The sequence below is a fragment of the Lynx canadensis genome, chromosome C2, assembly GCF_007474595.2.
Source record: "Lynx canadensis isolate LIC74 chromosome C2, mLynCan4.pri.v2, whole genome shotgun sequence".
Taxonomy (NCBI): Eukaryota; Metazoa; Chordata; class Mammalia; order Carnivora; family Felidae; genus Lynx; species Lynx canadensis.
In genome coordinates this window covers 76960305-76985558 of record NC_044311.2, presented here as the reverse complement: position 1 = coordinate 76985558, position 25254 = coordinate 76960305, and the positions used below count along the sequence as shown (strand labels likewise).

General features: G+C 38.8%; 1 long non-coding RNA gene across 1 annotated transcript in view; it reads right to left on the bottom strand.

The window, feature by feature from the left end:
• The window catches only part of LOC116738311, a 31778-nt gene extending 19782 nt beyond the window's left edge, over positions 1 to 11996 (bottom strand). Inside the window, exons 1-2 of the long non-coding RNA XR_004344090.1 lie at positions 11723 to 11996; positions 9703 to 9829 (exon numbers count right to left, since the gene is read on the bottom strand). This is a non-coding gene — a long non-coding RNA (uncharacterized LOC116738311). The remainder of the gene's footprint in view (positions 1 to 9702; positions 9830 to 11722) is intronic.
• Positions 11997 to 25254: the final 13258 nt, after the last annotated feature.

Below are 25254 nucleotides of genomic sequence, written 5' to 3'. Positions count from 1 at the left end.
ATCGCATGAACACAAAGGCATGTACTCTATGATGTCCCATTTAACTTCACACACACAAATACGCACACACATGCACGCACATACACACCAGGTAACTTTCATTTTGGTTACTATATCAATGAAAGATTTCTTGAAGTCTAATTCATCTGCTTTACTCCCAATCCTTCACCTCAATTCAATTGTTAATTATATAAAAGTCTATTTCTTTTTTTCCAGTTTTATTGATATAATTAACATATATAACCTTGCATTGGTTAAAGTGTAGGGCAATCATTTGATACATGTATATACTGCAGAATGAAAACTCTTTTTTTTTTTTAAGTTTATTTATTTTGAGAGAGAATGAGTGTGAGTGGGGGAGGGGCAGGGAGAGGAGGAGACAGAATTCCAAGCAGGCTCTGCATTGTCAGGGCAGAGCCCTATACAGGGCTCCAACCCACAAACTGCGAGATCATGACCTGAGCTGAAGTCGGACTTTTAACCGACTGAGCCACCCAGGCACCCATGAAAAATCAATTTCTAAGTTGCCAATTCTCTACCTCAAGAGGAAGGAGGCCATAACCACTGGAATCTCATACTATCTCGTGATTAGAGTCAGAGAAACTAGAATAATTAATGTCCTGGTAGGTTTCTTTGACAGTGGACTTTCAAAATTATTCCATTACTAAGTTTGAATCAACCTTAGAAATGTCCTGCACACAATATAAGCATGGTGGCCATGACTGTCATCCCTCAGATGTAGCAGAGGCTTTATTATGGATAGACTGTTCATGTTTTATACCAATGGAGAATTTCCTAATACAGATAGCAAGTTCTTTCTAGGAGAGTAATTTCATGGGAGCGCCTGGGTGGCTCAGTCCGGTAAGCATCTGGCTCCTGATTTTGGCTCAGGCCAAGATCTCATAGTCAAGCCCTGAGTTTGGCTCTTCACTGACAGCATGGAGCCTACTTGGGATTCTCTCTCCCTCTCTCTGCCCCTCCTGGACTCATGTGTGTGTTCTCTGTCTCTCTCAAAATAAATAAATAATACATTTTTAAAAGAAGAGTAATTGCATGACTTCCTATTGTTAAATCAAGTAGGTTTTCTGGGTTTCTATGTATGACCCCAATGTCTGTGACCTGTGCCACAGAACAAAGTTCATTATTCCAGTCCAATGATCATTTCTGATCAAGTTAAATTCTTTAATAAGCCAAATTTACAACCTGCCTCTTGTTCTGGGTGCTGGGGAGAAACAATGCTGAATAGTGTGTCAGAGGTAAGTACCATGGAGAAAAATAAAGCAGGGAAGGGGAAGAGAAATGTCATGGGGTGGTGATGAGGTTACAATTTTAAATAAGACGGTCAGAGAGGGACTTATTGAGGGGACAAACCATGACGTGAAGGAATTGAAGATGAGAGATTAAACCCACATAGATATCTAAGGCAAGAGCATCTCAGGCACAGGGAATATCAAGTACCAAGTTCCCAAGGCAGAACAGAGATTTGTGTTTCTGAGGGTCAGCTAGGAGACCATCAGATGATCGAGAGATAAGGGGAGAGCAAAGGCAGCTCAGGTAAGGCCCTGGAGACCATCATAAAGACTCTGGCTTATAAATGGAATGAGATGAGAAGCAACTGGAAGGTTCTGAAGAGAAGAAATTACATAAATTAGAAGAAAATACAGTATCTGAAATATCTAAATGAAAAGAGTGGTAGTTGTGGGAAGCATTAGTCCGCAAATATTTACTGAATCCATACTATTTACTAGGATTTTCCTAGGCACAGAGCCCAACACAGGGCTTGAACCCACAAATCTTGAGATTATGATGTGAGTCAAAGTCAGATGCTTAACCGACTGAGCCACCCAGGCACCCCTAGAGTTGTGTTTTTTGAAGATGACTCAAAAGAAATTAGAGTTGTATTTTTAGAAGATGACTCTACGGGCACCTGGGTGGCTCAGTCGGTTGAGCCTCCGACTTCGGCTCAGGTCATGATCTCTCAGTTCGTGAGTTCAAGCCCCGCGTCCGACTCTGTGCTGACAGTTCAGAGCCTGGAGCCTGCTTCGGATTCTGCGACTCCCTCTCTCTCTGCCCCTCCCCTGCTTGTGCTCTGTCCCTCTCTCTCAAAAATGAATAAACGTTAAAAAAAATTTTTTTAAAGATGACTCTAAAAGCAATGAGATTAGAGGAGTAAGGAGTGTGTACAGCAGGCCAATCAGCTATTAAAGAAGTGAGGGCAAAGATAATGGAGGTGTAAATAAGTAGTGGATGTGGGACTAGAAAGACGTGGAGAGTTTGAAAGATACTTAGGAGGGAGAAAAGACAGAATATGATGATGGATTAAATTCCTGAGAGTTGAGGAAGAAAGTCAAGAATGGCTGAGGTTGCCTACTTTTCTTGACTTTTTGTGTAGATAGATCCTATCTCCTTCACAGAGAGAATATAGATACCGATGTGATTCCTTCTGCAGAAGAGGAATAAGAAAAAGCTGATCATATATGCTAATAAGCCTATATGCCATTGCTGCCAATTGTTATACACAAATTGCACAAGTTATGCAATTTGTTCTGTTTCCACCGATGTATGAAACTTGGCTATGACTGTTCAGCAAAATGAAGCAGCTGGATTCTACATCTTAAATCTTCTGATAAATATTCATGTTGCTAGTATTATATAGATTTATATAATACAAATTATGTACATGATTTAAGCACATTTACATTATACATGCTTACAAAGCAGGGAACATCAATGTTTTCTACAGCATTCCATCAAAGCTTAAGTAAATAATCCCAAGGCACCAAATATAAATTTTCAGTACACTATAGCACTAAAGAATTAGTTCTTTAAAAGTCACCTTATTCCTACCAATGCTGTCACCAAAAAAGTGGATTATCTGTTTTTAGGAAAAGTTGAATAATACTGGTGACTTACTTAAGTCATTAAAGATAAATTTAGTCACTCAAAGAAAGACAACTTGACATTTTCTCTTTTAGAGACCATCAAACTCCTAGTCGTGCTAACTATATTCTCTATAGCCTGTCTCCCTGGAGTCCTCAAACAATTTTAACCTAAATGGGAGTTTTCTGTTTTCCATTAGGCCAAGAAGATAAAAGCAAAAGATTTTTAAAAGAAAACACATTTGATACAATCTTTCTACTAGTATGAGGTTGAACCAACCTTAAATGTTTTTAACATTTAAGAGTTGATGTGTCAGAGTTGATGGTATTAGAATATTAAATAAAATACCCAGAAGGCCTAGGGGCTTTCTTTGTGCTCTGAAATGAAAAAAATCTCATTAATTAGGCTAAAAATCAGAGTGATATTAATTGTCAATTCCTTTGTCACAAGTAGCAGTAGTATGAAGTAAAAAAGAAACGGTGTCCTAAGAATCCAAATGGGTAGAAAAGCATTAATGCGAAAATAAGACACCTGGATTAGCAACTGCAACTCATAGGAAAAAAATGCATTTTATTTATGACGAAGTACACAAATACAAACACACACACATTCACACATACATATTACTGTACTCTTACTGTGTGGGATGCAGGGTGAAATTTTTTGCTCTACGTTCCTTCACTTAAAAAAAATGCTGGTCACAACTTAGTAGGCAAATGTTGTGAGCTATGAATGTATTACAACACATAACTGCTCTAGAGCAATATAAATGCTAACTTACAATTTTAGGGAAATTTACAGTTTTCCTCCTTCTTAGAATTAGCCTGCAAGAGTACTCTGAGTACTCAGTGAAAACAAAAATTAACATAGCCTTGTTCCCATGTATGTAGCCTGGATGTGGTGTCCACTTTCAATGTGCTTAAATCATCTACCTTCCCAGGCCCAAGACCTGAGGGAATGACTTGTAACAGGACTCTATGTCTATACTGCACATTTATATAAAAGTCCTTTTTATATACATTATTTCATTTGACCCTCACAACAACCCTGGAAGGTAGGCAGGGAAGATATTATCAGATTTACTTTACAGATGAAATTAAGATTGAGAGGGTATGTGACTTTCCCAGTTACAAAATATCTAGTAAGAGGCAGAGAATAAGCATCATTAACTTTTAGGTCAAGGGCTCTTCTCTCTAAGCCACTGACAATATAATCTGACCTCAAATATTTTTACCACTTCATTCTCACTGCTTTTTGTTGATTCAGGTTTTTATAGGCTACAACAAAACACCTGATTCTAAACTTATCATGCCCAGTTTATGCTTCTCTACTGATGAAAACTATGGCCACTGGACATATATTCTTTTGGAAGGCACTGTTCCTTGGCTCCAATCTGAAGGAACATAAGCAATATGAAAGACCGTAAAGCCCAAGGAAATTGAAGAGAAATCAGAGGAAAGGATATAAAATGGAATGCTTTGGTGGATTTTAGTCCCTGTAAGCTTTTACTTTTGTAAGAGGATTCAATGGAGAGCTTTAGTGCAGATGAAACTTGAGGCTTTTGAAGAGGATCTAAGTCTTGATGAAGTTATTCAAACTCAAATCTTGAATGCATAATGATGGAGGGCCCCACGGTCTTCAAAAATGTGTACTTGATGCTTAAAACACACACACACACACACACACACACACACACACAAATTCTAGTAGCAAGCCTAACAAATTTTTTTAAGGGTTCTGAAAAGCTTTAACTCTTTGGCCAATAATTAGTCAGACTACCAGATACCATGCTGAAAGAATAAAAAGAGAAAACCCAAGTGAAATAAAGAAAAAGAAAAGGAAACAAAGATTTTAAGAGATATAGTATACAGAATGGCTAAATATGCTCACTGGCTTATCTAATTAATATTCTTCATTTCAAATTGCAGAAATCAAACTTCTTATAGAACAACCAGGGCTGTAATCAGATAAACTGACTTAATGATAATTTCCTGAATCTCTCTGATCACTAGCCACGGTATTCGATAGTCTAAAACAGCTTTTGATCTTTGAAAGCATGGCCAAAATATTTGTTGGAAGAGACAGCATAAAATAAGGTTGCTTTTGTGGGGTACAGAAAGAAACTGAACTAGAAATATTATGGTTTGAAAAGATTTAACAAGGGAGAAAAGACAACACCATACAGTGGAAAAATTCAGACCAGTTTGCAGGCTTTAATGAAAAACATATAGTAAATCTCACTGACTACCTTAGTGCTCATTGTTTCTTTTTATTTATGTGCTCCTATAAACCTGCCTTTTTTCCAAGAAAACTTTTAAGCTTTTAAAAATTAACAATAATAATAGCAACTAATATATACTGATTCTATACTTTGTGCTGGGCACTACTCTAAGAATTTTATGTAGATTAATTTATTTAACCCTCACAACAATCTTATGAATTTGATAATTGTGTTATCCTCAATTTACAAAGGAAGAAACTGAGGCACACAAAAATTAAGAAAATCTGGTAGTTTACCTGGCTGGTAAATAGTGGAATTAGGATTCAAACTCAGGCCCTCTGTCTCAAGACTATCAACCTATACCCACTAATATAAAATTGGTTTCAGTGCAACAAAATCGACCAAGACTAAGGCTTTCTTCAAATCAGCATTCTGCCATGTCACAATCTTTCACTGCATGTTCTGATTAGAAAGGATAGTGACTAATTTCAGTTTCCAAACAGGAGTAATGTAGAATCAGTTTCAGCAGTCACTACTCCAAAGTGACATCCTGCAGGAATGTCAAAGGACTTTAAAAATAACATACCACTAAAATATTAATAATGGTAGGGGATTATAGGTGATTATTTCTCTTTTGGTGATATATAAATATAAATATATACACATGTGTATATTTATATCACCCCAAAATGTATTTCTATATTCTAGTTTTTGTCAAGTGGACATGGGTCACTTGTATAATAAAAAAAAGGCTGTTACACATGTCATCACCATTATTAGCATGCATATATATTGAACTTACAATAGCACTTGGCCCACTCACAATTTGCTGCTTCTAGCATACTGTGGGGTACGATACCAGTTAATTAAGCCTATTAGAACTATCTTTTAAAAAAAAGTCAATAAACTGACTAAGGACCTAAGAAAAAGCCTATGGGTTTTGCATCTTAAAATTTGGCAAGTCAGGTAATTTTTAAATTTACTTCCTGGTTTAGGTAAGTTGAGATTAGTGGATAAGTGATCGGTGGATAAGTTAGCTATCAGTATTTAATGACAGGGATGATACGGGCTCCTGGGTGGCTCAGTTGGTTAAGCGTCCGACTTTGGCTCAGGTCATGATCTCGCCGTTCCTGAGTTCAAGCCCTGCATTGGGCTCTGTGCTGACAGCTTGCAGCCTGGAGCCTGTTTCAGATTCTGTGTCTCCCTCTCTCTCTCTTCCCTTGCCCTGCTTGCGCTCTGTCTCTCTCTCTCTCTCTCTCTCTCTCTCTCTCTCTCTCTCTCAAAAATAAATAAATATTTAAAAAAACTTTAAAGACAGGGATGATAGAATGTATACTCATACTGTGATAAATACTTCACTGCAGTATAAAAAGAAATTTTTAGGATTTGAAAGGAACCTTTATAATAATCTAGTACAATCTCCCATACAATGAGAATCCCCTATACAACAGTCCTGATGTTCAATGTTCAATCTCTGCTTAAGCAGCCCTAATGACCTCAAGTTCACTGCCTCTAGACACAATCTGCTCCCCTGCTGACTAGTTTCCTACCTTTATTTGGCCTCAAACAACAGACAAGTATGCTTCCTAGCCTACAGTTTCTCCAACTCTTCCAAAGTCTTCCATTTTCTGAACAAAATGGTCCAGTCCCCTCCATCTAGATCACCACAGTTATCCTTTTACATAATCACAAAACTGATTAAAAACAATTCTTGTGTTCTTCAAGGTATAAATAACAATGAAATCAGGTTCTGTAGAATAATGTATTGTTAGTGGATCTAGTTCATCCATCTTGGTCATACACAATTGGAAAGGTAGTAAAGACTTATGGTCCGAGCTCAAATTCAAATTGAACAGCCATATATTTTTGAGTGCTCCTTTCTTTTCTCTTCCCCACAACAATACCACAGAACAGAATCTTAAGACATACCTTCATCCATAATCTTACATGTAGCTAGATTTTAATTTTCTCTCAGGCTTCTATCTACCTTGCCATCACTTGAACTTGTGAATGATCTTAAAACATCCCAAATTCTTTAAGTTGCTCTCATAATCATGAATTAGCCCACGACAGGCCCAGCTCTGAGGTCTTAAAATTCTGATTTTTTTTTTTCTCCTGTGCTAACTGGATATCTTTCTATCCAGAACTTCTGGTTTTACAGAAAATTGTATATACATTATATACATTATTATTGTATACATTATACATTTATATACATTTTATATACACTATGTGTAAAATAAAATATATATGCATTTTATAAATCCATATCTATATGCATAGACAAACACATATACATGTATCTTCCCCAATTCTATGTTATCTACATGTAACTTTCCTGTTCACCTGCTCCTTTCTTTCTATGTGTTACCTTTACCATATCCATCTTGACTCTGGAAAACACAGTCTACCCTTGGATTCAATTCATTGCAAGAAAAGGAGTCCAACTCTAGGCATCCTGCCCAATGATTTCCACTTTGTGGCTTGTAGTGATTAATCTCATTGACCTCAAGAAGCAAAGCATCATTTAACTTAAAGGATTATATGCAAAATACTCTGCCAAAGTATGTATAAAACACCTAACATACCATAATCTGTTCTATTGCATTAATCATGACTCAGTCCCCCTGATAAGTGGCCTTCATTTTGATTTCATGAAATACACAATCGGTGGTATCCTAGAGGTATGTATCTTACAAAGCCTATTCTTAAGCAAGTTTCAAATAAAATCCCTTTACTAATGAAATGATTATTATATCTTTAAATTTCTTGTATTCACCTATTACTATTCCAAATTTCCCACAATGAAACTATGGAAAGACAAAGATGGCTAGAGAAGTAAATGTCACGAGAAATTTTTGCTGAGTCCCATGACAAATAATCAGTCACTTCAAACTATTCTTTGTGGTTTACTGATTGTGCTAACAGAGAGAATAAGCCATTCTTTGAAATGTTTTAAACCAGCTCTAAACATCAAGACAAAGTAAAAGAATAACTAAGATTTGTTTAAAGAGTAGAGTCCTTCAATTGCAATTCAAATAAAACAAAGTCCATCACATTCAGTAATACTGAGAGGCTCAGAAGAACCATGCCCATATAATGCAAACCTAGCTTGCAAAAAAAGGTAACATCCATATTACCTAGTGAGGTCAGCAACATGCTATAAATTCTATGTGAGTATAAATTCAAGATTAAAAGCCTATAATAATATCATCAAACCTTCCATGCAGCTCTGACAAAATGTTACCTCACGTAGGCAACCCTACTCCCTCTGAATGATGCAAATAATTATAAGGACAAAAGTCATAGGAATATTTGTTGGCTCCCATAATTCTTAAATTAGGCTGAAGCCTTGTCATTTGTTTGTTCTTTAGTATTATAAAAACATGTTCATAATTGAAAATTCAATCCACCAAAAAGAGTACACAGAAAAAAATATGTCATCTTCTTACTGTAAACCTATAGTCCCATTTACCAGGAGTACCTGTCAATAGTTTCTCACATAGATTTAAAGAAATTTTGCATGTACATATATAAATGTATGCTTTTAAAAACACAAAGTGAAAACATACTATACAAAGAGTTCTATATCGTTTTTTTCTCAGTTAACAATATATCTTAGAGGTTTTGCCATATCTCTGCCTATGAATTTGCTTCGTTCATTCTAAGAGCTACAAAGTACTACGTTGCATGAAGGCATTTATTTAACCAGACCTCTACTGAGGGAGGTTTAGGTTATTCTTACTTTGCTTTTTTAATTTTAAATAATATGGTAATGATACCTTTATATACAAATTTTTGTATGCAAGCACAAATATGTATGAGAGATGAACTCCTAGAAGTACTGGCTGGTTTTGGAATTGAGCAAATTCTAAAAAAGCAGTCAGTGTGTCTACAAAGGAGACCAGGAAAAACTATAAGTTTAATGCTTAGTGATTAAAAGGTGCTGAACATGATCACAAAGTTAGAAGTTAAGGATTTGAAAGTGAAACTCCTAAGCTAGGAAAGGTGAAATAGGAAAAAAAACCAGAAAGCTTACCCCTGGGACAGAAAGATAAAAGGCCTGTAGAATGAATCATGTAAGAGATTTTTTTTAAAGGAAAAAAAAGAGCATAAATAAAGCACGATAAAGGGTGAAAAAAAAGAATTTTTTTTTTTTTTTTTTTTTACTTTTCTCGCTTTAACCTAACATATAAAGTAAAATTGGCCAAAAGATTTGGTACATACATTATTACAGAGCCAAACTTGGATGTGAGATGATTTAAATGACTATCTGAGGCCCTATTGCTACAGGGTATCCCCAAGTTGATATATTCTATCAGGCCCTAATGTGCTGAGGGATCTCCCAAAAAAAAGAGGGTAGAGCAGTAATCTTCCAGGAATAATATAACTTGCCAATCTCTTTAATTTCTGATCAATTTTATAGGGAATGGTAATCATTGCCTCATATATACAGAACAAACTTCTCTCTGGAAGGTCTAGATTAAAACATAATTTGAAGAGACTCATTCTACATTTTCCAAACACAATCCTACAATTACCTAGACCAATCCAAGGCTGTTCTATTTCTCACCTAACATAAAACATAGTCAACAACTTACCTTTCCCAAAGTGCTAGGATTTGAATGCCACAATACAAATTGATTCATGTTTTTGTCCAATAATGGTCGGTGGATTTCTTTAAATGAAGTCCATGTTAGAGTCCATTGATATCAGTGTTCTGCAAAACTGAAACCTCAAGAACGTCAATGCACATACTTAAGTTACCACTTGGACACTAACTTACTAAGAATAATAGTTATGATAGTTATTATTATGAATATAGACATTTAGATATGCAAAATCAGTGAATATGACCTTGGACAGCAGAGTCAGGTGGCAAAACTATATTTTCAAGTAAGACATTACTATTAACAAAATCTAGAGGATCTCAAAACACTGCTTTGTACCAAATTTATATGTATTCTAAAGGTGGCACCATAGTGAGAACATGTAAAGATGGTAATGATTTGGATACCAACACTTTCCAGAAATTGGGAAAACAAGTTTTAAAGGCAGGCAAACTTTTTAAATTTAAATGACTATAAAAATGTATTTACATGTCTACTTTCTAGGTTTTTTCAACCTATTTTTAAAAATATCTTGAATTTCTTTTTTACGATTTTATTTTTAAGTAATCTCTACATCTAACACAGGGCTCACACCCACAACCCTGAGATCAAGTCACATGCTCCACTGACCGAGGCAGCCAGGTGCCCCTTGGATTTTTAAATCTAAAAATGCTTACTAGTTTCTTCTCTGTAAAAACAAACAAAGGCATACATTCAGGTTTTCCTATTCCATTATATCCAGTCTAAAAAGATTCTAGAACCTCTTAGGAGCTACATTAGACAGCACAAAGCCCATAAACAGAATCACTGCATCCAGATAATGATTCATGCCCAGATCCCATTACACTGCCTGATGTGTCCGTCCTCCACACTTTTTCTCATTTGACAATCGAAACCAATCTGGTTACAGCACCTGTTCTTTAGGTCTGTGCCCATTCTTCATCACATTTAAGACACCTAAACAAATATTTTATAGAGAAGACAATTTAATCTCCTGGGAGTCATTCTTTTGGATGCCTCCTACAACTGTGTGTAAGGAGTTGATGTTATGTGAACACACCAGGTGAAATCTCTGACTGGACTTTTATAAATTAATATTTTCATCTTTGTTATGAAATAATTCTTATTTACCTCTCAAATGTAAGAAGTACCCCAACATAAGAAAGAAAACATGGAAAAAATGGAAAGTAAGTTACATTGCTGAAAAGAAAGCACTTATATCACTAATTAAAAGTTCCGTGCTACACCTGCAGCTTACCGTTTGATGGCCACCTCCCCCACCTACCCCATCATTACCTGGAAGTTCTTCCCAGAAAAGTAAAAGAATCTGAAAGAAGCTAAATTAGTCGCCTTATCCTCCACGCCCACCATCGAAAATATTAAGACAAATATTTCTAAATTGCAATAACCCCACAAAACAACAATCGTGTTCTGAATACTCCTTCAGCATCCTCGTAATTCACGGCTAGCAAACTAAATTGGAGTCACTTCCACACTCAGGTAGAGATCCTGAAGTTCGGGAGAAGTTCTCCCTTCTCAGTGAGAATGTGGTTCATGCGTTCATGTTAAATTATTCATTCATCCAACAACATCTAAAGAATGCCCAATAGTGGCAAGGCATTGTCCCGGATTAAGAGGTGAAGTACCTGTCCCCTATTAACAGAACGGAGGCGGGGGTCGGAGTGGGTAAGAAATGAACTCTAGATCTGCTCATCTCAATGCCCAGGCTCCACCTCTAAACCCAGAGCGCCAAGGCTCAGGAGCTCATGAACCCCCGGCGATGACCAATTCCTGAAGTTTCAACCTGTATTTCCTCGACGACCTGGGTCCTCACAACCCGGTTCCCAAAGTTCCTCGCACCCCTGTCTCCCCGGGCAGTCCCACGGCAAGGAGCTTTTCCTCCAGCCTAACGCAAGCCACCTCTCCCTGCCCAAACTGGGGCCTGCAGCAAGCTAGGCCGCCAACCTCAACTTCCACCCCTGACCCCGTCCAAGTTTGGCCCGCAGGTTACCTGCCCCGGATCCAAGGTTCCAGGATGACCACAGACGCTCCGCCCCTCCCATCGCGACGCCCTCCACCACCAGGGACCGCCTCCAGGGCGTAACTTCCTGTGCATCACTTCCGGCCGAAATTGCGGTAGGCCAGGTAGTCCCGCTCAGCGCCCAACCCCGCTAGATGTCACTTCCGATTTCTTCCTCGGTTTCCCCCGGATCCCAAAGCGTTCCTGATCCTATTTATCGGGTTCTCTTGCGGCCAGCTTTTCTAAACGGTTGTATAATCCAGCTCGGAGAAGTTCATTTTTTGTTTTTCAGACTTCTTTGCCAGCTTCTGCAGGCTATGCTCCCTCTGTGTCTTGAACACAGATTGTTGTGATTTTTCCGATTTCTCCGCGCCGTGGAGTGCTTGGGAGTGTGGGCAGCTGTGCTGCCAAGTTCCGAATGCTGCCTCTCACTTGTAAGAGTGTTACCTTGGCAAGTCACTTAACCTTTCTGTGCCCGTTTCGTTGTGAAACAGAGATGATCCTCGTACCTGGAACATGGAGGGGGGTGTATTTCTTGAGATTATACATGTAAAACTCTGGCTCAATGAGGCTTAACCATTAGAAGCACTCTCTTGTTTCCTGTTGGAACGTGTAAGTAGTTAGGAAAGCTGGAACCGGTTTTCCTGTTATCTGTTGTATCCTCAGCATGTAATCAAGTGATTAATGATACTTGGTACCTTCCTCTGAACTGTGAGCTCCTCCAAAGGTGGAATTTTGTATAGGAACATACTTCAACCCTATTTGAAATCACCTACCTGCTTGGTTATTATGCTAGATACTGGGAGAAAGGTGAATAAAACCCAGGTTCTTCCCTCAAAAATATGGAGAGGGGCGCCTGAGTGGCGCAGTCGGTTAAGCGTCCGACTTCAGCCAGGTCACGATCTCGCGGTCCGTGAGTTCGAGCCCCGCGTCGGGCTCTGGGCTGATGGCTCAGAGCCTGGAGCCTGTTTCCGGTTCTGTGTCTCCCTCTCTCTCTGCCCCTCCCCCGTTCATGCTCTGTCTCTCTCTGTCCCAAAAATAAATAAACGTTGAAAAAAAAAAAAAAGAAAAATTACTGTTTAAAAAATATGGAGATAATAAATTGTGGAAGAAAGAAAGTTAACCTAGGAAAAAACTGGAGACCAGTTGAGGTGAGAATTTATCCTTACAACAAAAACCTCACAGAATGTTAGAAGTGAAAAGAACTTTAATTTAGTTGACCTCTTGATGTTACAAGTAAGGAAAACTGGATCCAAAGAAGCAACTGACTAAGAGTCACAAAATTAATGGCAGGGCTAGGACTAGAAGTGGAGTCTCAAAATCCTCACTACCTTCCTCCATTTCCTAAATCTGCCTCAAGGTGTTAATTAGGTAAAAGCAGGTTCACTTTCAAGACCTTCACTCTTAAGTGAAAAGGACTAGGAAAATCCCAGTCCAGGAGAGGCAGGAGTAATGTAACCTAGCAGATGTCACATGATTCGGAAGGAGCAATGTAACCTAGCAGATATCACATGGTTCTGATGATCATCTATCTGAATGTTCTGGTCTCACACTGCTGAGTTCATTTCAAACACAGTCCCCTCTTGCCTGGCATATTTCTTATGTTTACCCAGAACTGAGGGATTAAGTATCCACTCCTGTGAGTTCTATCTTGTTTTAATTGGCTGGATAAGAATAAGTAACTGATCCAAGCAGTAACCAAAGGTTAACAGAAAGATTGTGAATGCATTGCCAATGATTTAACAAAATTTTATTTAGACTTCTTTATTGCTAGGAATTTCTCTTAAATATTTAATCTTTGTTCTAGGAATATGACAAAGCTAGCATGGTATTATTATTGAAATGTCAGTAATAAGTCTATGTTCCAAATAATCAGGTAATTCCATAGACCCATAGAATAATGTAAGTGGTGTGGATGAAATTTAAAGTTTTTTCCAACTCAATCATTTAAAAAAGTCCATGACATTTTTAGTGTATCTATGGACCATAGGTATTAAATAATCTACTGAAAATCACAGTTAGCCAGTGGCAGTCAATAGAGAACTGATCAGAATCTAGAATGACTAGTTCTGACTAGAATCTAGAACTGACTAGTTCTAGAATCTAAGCCTCTTGATTCCATTCATTCATTTATTCATTCATTCAGGAGAGACACCATGCCAGGCATTGGGATACAAATATGAATAAAATAATCTGCCTTCGAGGAACTTCCTATCTGGTGTGGGAGGCAGAACTTTTTTTCTTAAGATTTTATTTTTTTTAATATAATTTATTGTCAAATTGACTTCCATATAACACCCAGTGCTCATCCCAACAAGTGCCCTCCATTAAGTAATCGCTACATCCAGCATGGAGCTCGAACTTACAACTTCGAAATCAAAAGCCACATGCTCTACTGACTGAGTCATCTGGGCACCCCAGGGAGGCAGAACTTGTAATGGAAAAAATAATTCAGTGTTAATATTATCATAGGTTCATCTAGTTCCTTCTTTCAATCAATATACTTTTGCCCTTTTGCTACCAAAATACTATAACTTGATAAAAATAAATGCAAAAAAATATGTTTTAATTATATTTAAAATCTTTCAAAGCACATTTTTAAGAGTTTGAAACAATCACAATTCACATAGGTCTTAGAGTCAACATTTGGGTGCTAAGCCTACATCTGCTATTAACTAGCCACGTGAACTTAGACAAATCACTTCATTTCTCTGGGCCTCAAATTCCTCTTTAAGGTCCTTCCTGGAGTAAACATTTTCTTGTTTTGTGTAGTAGAAAACAATGTGTATTTCCCACTGTGACTACTAGGTGAGATGCTTTCTCTTCCTCCTTCCCTCCCTCCCTCTTCCTTTCATTCCTTCTTTCTCTCTCTCCCACCTTCCCTCTGTCCATCTCTCTCTCTTCCTTTCTCTCTCTATCTCTTCCTCTCTTTCTCTTTCTTCCTTCCTTCGTTCCTTCCTTCCTTCCTTCCTTCCTTCCTTCCTTCCTTCATCTGACGAAGACATCGTTACACTGCCTATCTGAACAACCATGTATATGGGTAACAACTGAATATCCCAACACTTTGGGAGATAACAGGCCTTTAAATGTTTGTTGAATGAGTGAAAGAATGAATAGATTTTAGGATTATTTCTGGGCCCTTTTATCCCTACTATTACTGCCTTTTCTTCTATTAAAATACTCTTTTGAAAGATGTGGTGGTAGAAAGAGGAAGAAAAGAGACAACTGATAGGAGTTGGGTTGGACCCTGCATTGCATCTCAAAGCAAACATCAGTGTGCTGTGGTATTTATAGATGAAATCCTGTAGTGTCTGAGATGTATTTTAAAACAATATTGGGAGGGTTCAGATGATAAAGATTAGTCATATATTGATATTTTTGAAGTTGGGTATATTGGGTTTCATTATATTCTTTCTATATTTTGTATATGCTTGAAAATTTCCACAACACAAAGTTAAAAATAAAATCATGAGTGCATTTCCCTTCCTCTAGTCAAGACCAAGTTCAAACTATCCCATGGGATCTCACTTTGGATGCTTTAGGCTGATGTTACAGAAAACTTGTCACAGACTGTTTTTGAGTAGACACTGATATGAAGATGGGGATTTTTATTAGGAAAGGGCAGGAGCAGGGTTGGTCTGAGGAAGATGTTGAACTGCTATTCAGGTCAAAGGAATCTTCAGCCTACTTGGGAGAGAGCTGTAGAGTGAGTGATGCCCATCAGAGTATCCTGTGGCAGGTTGAAATGGCCCTTTGTATTGGATGCTGTCTCCCTCAGGAAGGGTATAATTTCAAGCAAGGCAGCTCTCTGCAGCTGAGATAGACCCCAGAGAATCTGAAAGCTGGGGCCTGCCTGCTGGCCATACTCCCTGGAACTGTGCAGCAAGTCCTTCCTTGAAAGGGAATCTGGGCAGCACATCTTTGAGGCTTCCACAAAACATAGCAGAACATTGCTTAAACATAGGGGATGTGTTGACTTCTGTCAGTGGACTGTCATGACAGTCATCAGGGTTAGTTGTTCCAGCAACTCAGTGCTATCATTCAGGACCCATCCTTCTTCCCCTCTCTACTCTGCCTTCAGTAGCATCTGCTTCAGCTTAGGACCAGCTTCTCTCGACATGGCAAAATGACTATAGCAGCTCATCTCACATCTACATATTGCACACACTCTCAGAGGGGATGGATATACATTCAGTAATTCCAAGGTGATTCTCAGGCTAGAAAAGAGCAAAAATATACATTCATTTCTAGACTTGACACTCTACAATACTTATCTTTTCAACCGTAGAGCTTTACACTACTCACCATTAAATGTCATACTGTTACAAACTCACCCTAGAATTCTGTATCAGGATAGGTAGGGTACTGCTGCAGGAAATAAGCAATATCTTTAAACAACGCAAATTAATTTCTTAATCATGCTAAAGGATTAGTCTGGGTTTGCAGAGGGACTCGGCTCATTGTAGTCACTGGCAAACCTAGACCAGTTGAACAACCACTGTTGAATGTTGCCAGTAGCCAAGCCGAAGGAAAAAAGAATCTGGTGAAGCACCATTGACTTAATGCTTCACGTTTTATTGGCTACAGTAATGTCACATGACCTCACCTCAAGTGGGCAGGGAAGTGCACTCCTACCATGGGTAACAAGGGGTGAAAACTAGACTGTTTCTGAACAGCAGTGATGACCATTACAAAGCCAGCTCTGTATTTTACATCTCACTGACACGAACTCATCTAGAATCCAACTCTGATAATTTGTGAATAAAATATAAAGCAGTAGGAAAATTCCTCAACAGTTTCTTTCATTTAATTCTATTTAATTCTATTTTAATGTGAGCAATTATAGATGTATATATGAAATTATTCTGACATTATTAGTTGCTCAGTTTGGAAAGTGGTTCAAGGTAGAATCAAGTCAAGAACAGTGCAGGGGCACCTGGGTGGCTCAGTTGGTTAAGTGTCTGACTCTTGGTTTCAGCTCAGCTCATGATCTCATGATCGAACCCTGAGCTGGGCTCCATGCTGACAGTGCAGAGTCTGCTTGAAATTCTCTCTCTCCCTTTTTCTCTGTCCTTCCCCTGCTTGTGCATGCACTCCCTCTCTAAATAAATAAATAAATTTTAAGAAAAAAAGTTCCCCAGAGAATTTTAATGCACATCCTTGGTTAAGAAAATCTCATGAGGGGGGCGCCTGGGTGGCACAGTCGGTTGGGCGTCCGACTTCAGCCAGGTCACGATCTCGCGGTCCGGGAGTTCGAGCCCCGCGTCAGGCTCTGGGCTGATGGCTCGGAGCCTGGAGCCTGTTTCCGATTCTGTGTCTCCCTCTCTCTCTGCCCCTCCCCCGTTCATGCTCTGTCTCTCTCTGTCCCAAAAATAAATAAACGTTGAAAAAAAAAATTAAAAAAAAAAAAAAAAAAAGAAAATCTCATGAGGGAAATTTATGGTAGTCCACTGCACCGTTCTTTTTTTTTTATTTTAAAATTTATTTATTTATTTTGAGAGAGAGAGAAAGAGAGAGAATCCCAAGCAGACAGCATGGAACTCGGTGTGGGGGCTCCAATTCACAAACCATGAGATCATGTCCTGAGCAGAGATCAAGAATCGGATGCTTAACCGAGTCAACCAGGAACCCCTCTGGGAAGCTTTTTTAAACTATTGGGTCTGCCCAGAATCAGAACCTCCCAGAGTGAGTGCCAGATGTGTGTATTTTCTAGGTGAAGGAGATTAAAAGTTCAAATATCTTTTTTTTAAAGTTTATTTATTCATTTTGAGAGAGAGAGAGAGCACTCACATGCAAGTAGGGGAGGGGGGAGAGAGAGAGAGAGAGAGAGAGAGAGAGAGAGAGAGAGAGAGAGAGAGAATCCCAAGCAGGCTCCGCACTGACAGCCCCAGTGTGGGGCTCTAACTCACAAACCAGGAGAGCATGACCTGGGCTGAAGTTGGATGCTTAAACTGACTGAGCCACCCAGATGCCCCCAAAAGTTCACTTATCTTGATGAGCACTGAGTAATATATGGAACTGGTAAGTCACTATATTGTGTACCTGAAATGAATATAACACTGTATGTTAACTACACTGGAATTTAAAAATTTTTTAATATTTTTAAAAGGCCATATGTTTAGAACAACAAAACAAAACTGGGAAAGGATATTTTCCCACATGTCCACAGTGTTATTTCTCATTGATAAAATTACAGATGATTTTCTTCTTTTTGTCAGCCTACATTTTCTACAGTATTTTCAAAATGCTAGCTTCCTCCTCCCCCTTCCTGAGTTAAGATCTACTGTCCCATAATACTATGAAGAAAGCAGTATGAAGGCAGGTACCATATCTGTTTTTGCTCACATTGCATTAGCAGTGCCTTGTTTGTATAACTGGTCAATAAAAGTATGATTGGTTAGATATTTATTCATAAAACATAGTTACACACAACCCACAGCATGTCCACAAGGATTCCATTTTCTCACCTTGCTCAATTTCTCTAGGAATTTCAACACAACATTTCTCTGACCCTCTGATATATTAATCCTTGCAAAACTGAAAGAAAATTAATTTGGCGTATCTTGTTCTGAGTGAACATTATATATTCTTGATAATCACCACTTCCTTTTCACAAACTATTTCCTTAATGAATTCTTCTGAAATTTCATAAGGTATTAATTTAGAGCTCACCAATCTGCAACATCTTTTATCTTCTTGCCTATTCAAAAATTGAAACATTTGCCCTCCATTAGTTTTCTGCTCCCTTTCATTTTCCTTGAGATTTCTCAAGGCTATAATCATGTGGCTTAATATCGAGGCACTTTGACAGGAAACCTGGAAATACATAACAGTTGCTAGACATTTGATAATTCTATTAATGGAGGTATGAGTTATGACAACCTGTTTTATTTGACCCTAAAAAATCATGTTATATTAATTTGCACACTGTTATTCAAAGCAGATGGGAATAAAATCCTAGAGGAAAGACACAATTTAATCCATCTCAAAAGAACATAATACTAATAATGGCTAATAATATGACTATTTTTCCTAAGTGATTTCCATAAGCCAGGCAGATTCTATTTAGAATTCACTCAGAAAGGAAGAAGGCCATGTTTGGTGACAAAGAAAGCACAATATAACTCATGAACAAAAAAATAATAAAAAATAGACAACAAGAACTGGCATGGATTTGGAGAAATTGGAAACTCACATATTGCTGGTGGAAGTGTCAAGTGGTGCAGCTGCTTTGGAAAACAGTTTGACAGTTCCTTAAAAAAGACATATACAACCCAAGTGTCCATTGGCAGATGGATGGATAAAGAAGAGGTACACACACACACACACACACACACACACACACTGAAATATTATTAAGCCATACAAAAGAATGAATGTTGGAGTGCCTGGGTGATTCAGTTGGTTGAGCATCTGACTTGATTTCTGTTCAAGTCATGATCCAGGGTCAGGGGATCAAGCCCCATGTTGGGCTCCGTGCTGAGCATCGAGCCTGCTTAAGATTCTCTCTCCTTCTGCCCCTCTCCCCAGCTTAGGCACTGTCTCTCTCCCTCTCTCTCTCTCTGTCTCTCAAAGATAAATTTTAAAAATTAGAAAAAGAAAAGAATGTTGCCATTTGCAAACACATGGAAGGAGCTGGAGAGTTTAATGCTAAGTGAAACAAGTCAAACAGAAAGACAAATACCATATGATTTCACCCATATGCAAATATACAAAGCAAATATACAAAGGACAAACTGGTGATTGCCAGAGGGGAGGTGTGTATGGGGGTTAGGGAAAATAGATAAAAGAGATTAAGTGCACATTTGTAATGAGCACTGAGTAATGTATAGAGATGTTTAACCTTTATATTGTACACCTGAAACCAATATAGCACTGTATGTTAATTATAGTTCAATAAAGAAAATTTTGTTTTTAAAAGTTAAACATAGAATTACCATATGACCCAGCAATTCTACTAGGTATATGCCAAAGATAATTAAAATCATAGTTTATGCAAAAACTTGTACATGAAGTGTTCATAGCAGCATTATTCACTGTCGTAGACTCTGGCTCTAAAGTTCTCTCTTGTCTAGCAAGAGAGTGGGACACAGGAACAAAAGCGAGAGATGGCTAATGTCTGGGAAAAGACAAGAGCCCCGAATAAGGGCTCTTGCCCTGTATTTATTCAGATCAGAAGGCTTACAAACGTGATAGGCGTGTACAAAGAGACAAACTGGGAATGTTAATTTGGGGATGTGAGGAAAAAGGGGGTTTTTGAAGATATACAGTGTTTGGGGTTTGGGTCAATATAAAACAAAATCCTGGCGCCAGGCAGATGGGTAGATGGTTTTTAACGGCACACAGGAGGTGCCGTGTCTGTTTAACTTAGCTAGCCTAGGGGATGAGACAGATAGGGGAAATAACCTCGGGTTGACAAGGCACCTTTTTTTTTTGTTGACTGTCTCTGCCCTGGGCTGCTTTGCCTGCAGCACAGAGGTGCATAGTCCAAGTCCCCAATTTACCTAACCTGGCCCTATCCTCCTGTGAAAGCAGCTTTTCTGCTATAGTACTAAATTGGGGGTGCTTCTACCCTGAATATCTTATCTTGTTTATTTCATATACCTATGTCTTGGGCACCTTTGCGCCTGTTCCTATTTAGGCCTTTGCCTCTCCCTCTCAATTCTGGGGGCTCTGCACCCCTTCTCTATTTTGGGGTGCATTTGCACCTTCATATTCCTGGCACCTTTGCACCCCCCTATTCTTGAGCTGCCAATATGGTTTACCTAAACTTGGGTGTGAACATTTTGTGGCTTTGTATTTCCTTATGCCTTGTTAACCCATTGGTGTAAGCCCGGGGGATTCCTAAGCTTATCCTCCACAATTCACAATAGCCAAAAAATGGAAATAACCCAAATATCCATAAATTGATGACTAGATAAATAAAATGTGGTATATACATACAGTGAACTATTATTCAGCCATAAAAAGAGATGGAGTACTGATACATGCCACAACATGGATGAATCTTAAAAGCATGCCAACACAGGCTCCAGAACCAGACTTTCTGGGTCCACGCTTCCATTCCACTTCTTAGTAGCAAAGTGGCCTTAGGCAAGATAGCTCTCTGTGCCTCTTCTGTAAAATGGTGATTAACAATGATGCCTTATCCATAGGGTTGTGGTGAGGACTAAGTATATTAATACATGCAAAGCATTTAGGGCAAAGCATGGCACATGGAGAGAATGAAATATTAGTTATTTTATTTTGTATTATTGTGTTTATTATCCTAAATGTACTTAGCTGGAGAAACCACTTGAATCACAATATGGTGTTAGAATTGAAGACAATGTTCTATAGAACATCTAAATGAGAAAAAAAAAACTTTTCTACCTGCCTATTTCAAAGGAGAAAACTTGCACAGTTTCAAGTGTTAAGCCTTTTCTTATGAAACATCAAAAGCTCATTTTTCAAAATGTCCTTTATTACTTTGGTGTGCATCCTATCAACTTAAAGGGCTTTGTCCAACCTCCCCCAGAAAAATAATGTCAGGTGGAGGCTGCATCTTTTCTGTTTATTTTAATTTATAAAATATCCAGTAACCTTTAGGTGTAGCTGTTAATGCCCAAATCTTTCTTCTCATGGTGATTCATATGGAAAAGCTGGCTTGTGTGTGTGTTTTTTTAAGCATTAACATTTCTCCGTTCTGGACAGTTTTGCTTATTTTTTAGGAAAAAAAGAATCAAATGTGACCTAACGTAAACTATGAATTATGATTCAGAAGAGTGGAAGTCATTGCCATTTCTGTGGCTTCAAATACCAAGATTGCCTGGCTGCCTGTGGTACTCAGGCTGACTTTTGTTGCTCTGCCCCATAAAAGAGCGTCTACTGCAGTGACTGCATGGGGCTGTTATGGGTTGAACTGTGTTCCTCAAAAAGCTGTAAAGTCCATGAGACGCCTGGGTGATCATCAGACTCTTGGTTTTGGCCTAGGTCACAATCTCATGGTTTGTGAGTGTGATACCCATGTTGGGCTCTGTGCTGGCAGTGCAGGGCCAGCTTGGGATTCTCTCTCTACCCACCCCCCTCCCCACTCGCACACTCTTGTGCTCGCTCTCTCTCTTTCTCAAAATAAAGAAATAAAGTTAAAAAAATAAAAAAGATGTGACATCCTAACGAGCAAAACCTGTGAATGTGACCTGATTTGGAAATAGGGTCTTTGTGGATGATCAAATTAAGATGGGGTCATTTAATATCCTTATAAAAAGGGGAAATTTGGACTCAGAGACACACCCACACAGAGAAAACACCACTGAAGGTTGCAGCTATGTTGTCACAAAGCCAGGGAACTACCAAAAGCTAGGAGAGAGGCCTGGAACCAACCCTTCCCTGAAACAAATGAAAACATTATGCTATAATGAAAGAAACCAGGCAGAGAGGCCACGTATTGTGTGATTCCATTTATATGAAATATGTGGAGTAGGCAAATGTGCTTAATGGATACAGGGTTCATTTGGGGATGATTACAATGTCCTGGAATTTGGGAGTGGTGATGGTGTCCACCTTGTGAATATACTAAAAATCACTGAATTGTACACTTTAAAAGGATAAATTGCATAGTGTGTGAGTTATATCTCAATTTAAAAAGGAGTAAACACAAGTTTGGGAAATATGAATATGATCTGATTGATGCCAGGCCATAAGCAGCCCTCACCAAACAGCTGAGAGATTGAAATGTGGGAGACAGCAGTGAATAGATTCTCAGTTCAGTTTTTGGCTACATTCAGTTCAGATTTTGTTGCAGTGTATGTGCAAGAGCTTTAAATCTGCACAATAATACATCATTGATCTTTGGCATTTCAACCTGTCAAGATAATTGACAAGACTGAGTCTTTTTTTTTTTTTTTTTTTGCCGCAGTTAGGACTTCCTTAGGAATCTTGAGTGTGTATGTGTGTGTGTGTGTGTGTGTGTGTGTGTGTGTGTGTGTGTTATATCTCCAAGGCTCAAAACTTGAGCAAGCCACTTGAAATTATAGAAATTGTCATTACTAATATTATTGGTACCATGAAGAAACTATTTATATCCCATTTCTTATTTCAAGTACTTATGTGAGCAGCTTTTCTCCTCAACTGTCAGCCAACTTCACTGTGGAAGAGTGTACTCACCGCCCATTTCTTCTCTGTATTAGTTAGGACAGGTTAGAATTCTTTAACAAACGGACCCACACTTCCTTCTCATGCTGGTTCTAGTCAGCAGGCAGCTCTCCTCCACAAAATCATTTGGAAAGTCAGGCTTCTTCTGTCTATGGCTCTATCCTTCTCTGAGGCCTAGTGCCCATTTATATCCCACAGTGAAAGGGGAAAAGACTTGGAAGAGAACATGTGAAAGATTGTATCACTGCAGCTGGAAAGCAGTATTTTCTGTTGTGACAGAAAAATCTGATTAGCTCTCCGGAGAATGCTCTGGCTTCATGGCACTATTGAATAAAGTTTCACAGCACAACACCAAGTTTACACAGTCATCTCTGTTCCTACTGTGAGTACATATAGGCGTGATCTAGCACATGAACTTCTACATTTACATTCTTTTGTTTTTCTTAAAAACCTCTTCCGCTCAGCCAGTAGAGCATGCGACACTTGATCAAACACACACAAAACCTCTTCTGATTAACCGATCTATTTTCCTAAGTTGCAACACAACAATGAAAATGACATAATAAGCAAAGCACATGCAAAATGAAGGAAGTGCCTTAGCCAAGAGGAATGACGTGCTATTATGTAGCACTTAGTGAGACAAATTAAATGAGAAGGCAACTTCAGAATATAACAATTCATCGCAATGATCAAGAGACTGTCAAACGGTCACACAGTCTGTCAGCAGCAGCATGGTGGCACTTGCTGGCTTGCCACATTCCCATAGATTTGGTCTATAAGGAGACCAAATAGATTTAGACAATTTATTATTTACACAGATAGTAAGAGAAAGATCAGCATGGTATCAGCTCCCCGCATCCCTAATTCCACAGGATGACACCGAACAGGAGGGGCTAGACGACAGATCCCAGGAACTGCTGTGGAGGAGCGGGGCAGGGTAGGCACTTGTAGGACACTGACAGTGAGTGCCCTCTTAAATTTTGCCCAGTGGGTGTGTCACTGGCTTACCTTGGTCCCTGCCCTGTTGAGGAGCCTACTCTGAACTATTATTAAGCAGTTCAGTAGATTTACAAAGAAGTTTGTAGCCATACCAAAGGGGCTGGGGAGCACAGGCAGAAAGTTTGGCATTCAACCAAAACCAGGGAAATAGATGAGAAATGACCTATAGCTAACACCTCCAAGATAGAGATGAGAACCTGCCTCAAAACAGCTCCACACCATGCTCCTCTCCCCTTGATCCAGGAAGAATTTCAGGCCATTCAGAACTGTTAAGTCTTGCCTACAACAGCCTTTGTGGAGGCATTCCAAATTGCTAGGATGCCTCTGCGGAGCTGTTCCCCCAGAGGCCAATATCAGAATTGAGAAGACAAAGCTGAATTTATTGCTTCTTATAATAAGGGAAAGCTATGCTCCTCATGCACAGTTTCTCCAAGCAGAGCAGACTGTTGATCTTACATCATTTTTGAGCAAGGTGGAATTCAGGGACTGGCAAATTTTAAGGGGCATTAGAGAGTGATATCACCTGTAGGAGCTGATTGTTGTTGAAGGCTGACAGAGGCATTTGCACTGGGTTGTTTGTAAATGGCCGGCTATTGGAAGAGAAGGCTGTCCTTACTATGCTGTCCTTGATGGGTGGATGCCTTCAGACTGCTACCTGTTTCCAGGGCTTCAAGGCAATCCTACTTTCCTAGGAGTTGGAACCTGTTTTTATTTCCAAAAGGCAAAAGAATATGAAAATAGTCCCAGTGAACAAAGATATTCCATTTCCTCTGAAACTTATTCGTTTCCTCTGAAACTTCCAGACTGCTTTCTGACCACTTGATGGACTGTGGAGACCACCAGAGGCCAATGGAATCTAGAAAAACCTTGTTTCAGTGGTGAACTTTTGGAGGGAAGGGGCTGGGCCTCATTTGCCTTTAATCTCCTGCCTAGTCCTAGCATATAACAGGTGTGCAATTCACAATGAATGAAGTACTAGAAATCACATTCCTTAGAAATGACAGAAAAAGGAAAGAGAGGTGTTTTTTTTTTCTTTTGTCTATTTTTGTATCTATATGAGATTAGATGTTAACTAAACTTACTGTGGCAATCATTTCATGAGCTATGTGAGTCAAATCATTAGGCTGTACACCTTTAACTTACATAGTGAAGTAGTCAAGTATATCTCAATAAAACTGGGGGAAACGTTCTAAAAAGAAAAAAAGAGAAGGTTTGGTTATCAGACAAGATACCCATGCATTTCACTAGGTTGCCCCGTTACAGTAAGACAGGTAACATTAATGGTTATGTCCGTGGTTGGTACCATACAGATTTAGGTGAAACGCACAGTGCGTGTATTTTATGTGCCAAGTGGTTGTGTCATGTCACCTAATTGTCAAGACCCCAGGTAT